This window comes from Dermacentor andersoni, chromosome 2, assembly GCF_023375885.2.
Source record: "Dermacentor andersoni chromosome 2, qqDerAnde1_hic_scaffold, whole genome shotgun sequence".
In the NCBI taxonomy this organism is placed as follows: domain Eukaryota; kingdom Metazoa; phylum Arthropoda; class Arachnida; order Ixodida; family Ixodidae; genus Dermacentor; species Dermacentor andersoni.
In genome coordinates this window covers 104,744,899-104,748,257 of record NC_092815.1, presented here as the reverse complement: position 1 = coordinate 104,748,257, position 3,359 = coordinate 104,744,899, and the positions used below count along the sequence as shown (strand labels likewise).

Sequence of the window (3,359 nt, the reverse complement as noted above, 5' to 3'; positions counted from 1 at the left end):
CGGTGCCGACTAGATGCATACGGACAGGTGCGAAACAGCAGCGCTGCAGACGACACGGCACGCGGGCGCAAGCGCCGTTGTAGCCCGCTGACGCGCGTCTGGTGTGTCTACGTAAGCGCAGGTAGCACTTTCGCCTCGGAAGCTGATCATACCAGCAGCTCAGGATCCTCTCAAACACTCCATGCAGATTAGTCGGACAACTGATAACGCTTGCACTGCGTCTCCACCTCGGCATTCGTTTCGAGTGTCGCGCTGTGCATGCATCGCAGAAATCGAGCTGCACAACCTCTGAACTGCTCTTGAATCGCCGTGGACTGGGTTGACAGTGGCGCAGGCGAATCGAACGGATCTGCACCACCCTAAACCTGCACTTCTATGTTTGCGTGTTGCGGTAGTACTGTGGCGCGTAGTTACTTACGTATGCTCACAACTGAGGTATTTTCAGCAGATATGTTTATTTGCGTGAATCGGAAGAGCCCGTGCCGCTCATGCATCTGCCAAAATCGCCGCTGTGCTCTGCTGCACAAGGTAAAGAATGAACATTTCGGGCAGAGCAATGCAAGACCTTGAAAACTCTGATGACACAGTTGGCATCTACAAAGGGGCGCCGCGTAATCAACGAAGTCTGTCTCAATTGCAGCGCGACACTCATTGCCACAGGTTCGCGCTTTCGACTCCCAGGCCGAGCGGCAAGTAAAAACACGGCCGCTCACTTTTGATCGTGCTACGCGCCGCAATTTCTGCCAATGAACGTGCGCCTCCATCTATCAATAGAGCATGTATGCGCTAACGAAGTCTATTACAGCAATAAATTGTGCAATATGCTGTTTGTCGTGTATCCCGCGATACAGAAAACACAAGTACAAGCCACAACCATGCCACAACTTCCAAAACACGCTGCGCGCACTACACGTGACCACATAAACGCTCCAAAGAACAAAAAGTAAACTAGATAGCTGCGTGAAAAAAACTCTTCTACTAAGCATTTTCACAAATAAATAGAACGTAATGAAACGTTAGAATTCACTGATACGCTACAAAAAGGTACGCAAATGTTTTTGTACGACATTGAAAGCTTGCGCCATCTCTTGGCACACAACGATGTCAAAATGCCTCGCGTCTTGAAAAGTTGCTAGTGCATTATTTCTATCACAAAGTCAAATCTTTGACATTTTGCTACAGCATAACTGTGTTGCTAATTAAAAGAAAGTGTCTGATAGTGCTTTCACATGAGACTACAGAGAGACTTAAGGTTTATATTATTTGAGCGTCAAGAAATATTGATTCAAATCGTGCAGTTCACCGGCTTTAGAGGCACGGTTTTCATGTGTGCAGTCTCTAGACTCGCATGGCAGCAGTTAACGCTCAGGCCTCTCCTCAAATCCTCGAACTAATCTTTCGCCTTTTACTAAAGATTACCGTGGGGAGGGGCATTCCAATGAGCCTATAGGCCAATTTTTGAAAGGTCCTGTCCGTTTGGGCGGGGCCTAGCAAGGAAACCAAAATCAGAATATGTCGTTGAGCCCAAACACGTCCTTCCGTCGCTGAAGGATATCGGTGTTCCATTCGGTTTGTCAAGAAGGACGATGGTATACACGTGTGTGCACCCCGAGTGATGTATCCGCACGACGGGCAGTTCCGTGGGCGGTTCTTACGCCGCCCCCCTGGCTTGCAAAGCGCATCCAGACGATGGACGGGGTGAGCATACGACCGCACCGGAAAAATAAACATGGCGGCAACACTCAAAGCGGCCGCCGTCCGCCTCGAACCTATGAACCTTTCTTTCACTGTGGAAGTTTCAACAGTGTGTTTCAAACTGATGCTTGTGTTTGCTTTAAATTTGTGTCCAGAAGCTTCGACATCAAAGTATTCGTGACGCTTGCGCACCGTTTCCGAAAGCTATATTCAGATTTTCAGCGTGTAGGGGTAGAGTGGCTGTATTGAAAGAACATGGCCTCGAAGATGTTGCGGCACAGAACACCTATATAAACTCAGATCTCGGTGGCCATAATCGCCGACTACGGGGGAGGGCTCTGGGGCCCGAGCCCCCTCCAGAATGTTTTGGGGGGGGGGGGGGCGGTGCCCAAGCATCTCCCTGCCCCCACCTAAAGTGTTATTGCAAGAGTTTTTCCACCCACATCATTTGAGGTTTCTTACGACTTGCCTCGACTTTTTCACTTAAATTTTATTGTGGCAATAGCTTACTGCATCATTGGCGCGGATGTGCACAGCTTTTATTTCATAGTTTGCTTTATTTCTGCAAATCCTGATAAGAACAGAACAAGCGCATTAGAAGCACTAGCAACGGCTGCCTCATCCGTATTTTCTCACTTCAACATTGTTTTAAATTTCTACTGTAAACACCATGCACATACAGAATATAGTTTATTATTATACTTTTAAAGAGAAGGAGGTAGCCAGTTAACAATTATTTCTAAAGGTATGGGTAGCTTATACCTAGAGAATGAATATGTTGCTGTATGTTCACCTCGCTTCAAAATGCTTTGCGTGCTTTTTTTTTTTTTTGCCCTGAAAAAAATAAACTAGACTTCAGTGACCTCTTCGGCAGAGTCGTATCAACGGCGTGTGAAATGCACGTGAATTATATGTCTAAGTACCACTTCTCTTTCCATTAAGCAATGCTGAAAAAAAAACTCTTCTCATAATTTACTGGTTACAACGAAGGTGCGAAATAAAACAACGGACTTAAGAAGGACACACGAGACAACCACGTCCACGTTCCGAAGTCCGTTGTTTTATTGGGTGCCTTCGTTGTAATCATGCATAACCAACTCGTCCACCAGCACGTGCTCATAATTTACAACATATATTAGGAATGGAAACATCGTCGCTTGCACGTGGAGATTATAAATACATACAGGGTGTCCCAGTTAACTATCATGTACTTAATAAAAAAAAGCAATTGCATTACTCCAAGAGAACCTAGTGCATATTGTTTCCAGTACAGTAGAGTAACTTCCAGTAACTTTTTTATCAATGGGATTTATTAGGCAATTGTATTTAATATTCTAACTACAGACTTAATATCCTAATTATCAAATTATCAGTGAGGCATTTGTAGGCACAGCTAATATACACCTAATTGCGGTAACTTCAGCGACGTACTAATTACACTGGCAAAATTCTTTGGCAAAAGCCAGGAGAGATTCCAGGGCCACGTGACGCTCCTCTAGGCTGCCTACCGGTCAAACCCACGCGTCGAACTTCGCACTTCTTTCTGGCGGAGGCATTTCCTTCAACATGTGTCGTGGGTCCGTAGCCCCGCATCAGGCGTTTAGCAGCGCCTGTAGTAGGCTGCTTGCACTTAAGACAGGTGTGGCCGTAGCTTGTTCGTGGGT

At 46.2% G+C, this 3,359-nt stretch overlaps 1 non-coding gene across 1 annotated transcript; it reads left to right on the top strand.

The window, feature by feature from the left end:
• The first annotated feature begins 1,361 nt into the window (after nt 1-1,361).
• On the top strand, nt 1,362-1,486 carry LOC126542118 (U5 spliceosomal RNA). The gene has a single exon (XR_007601762.1). It is a non-coding gene; the product is annotated as a U5 spliceosomal RNA (small nuclear RNA).
• The last annotated feature ends 1,873 nt before the right edge of the window (nt 1,487-3,359 follow it).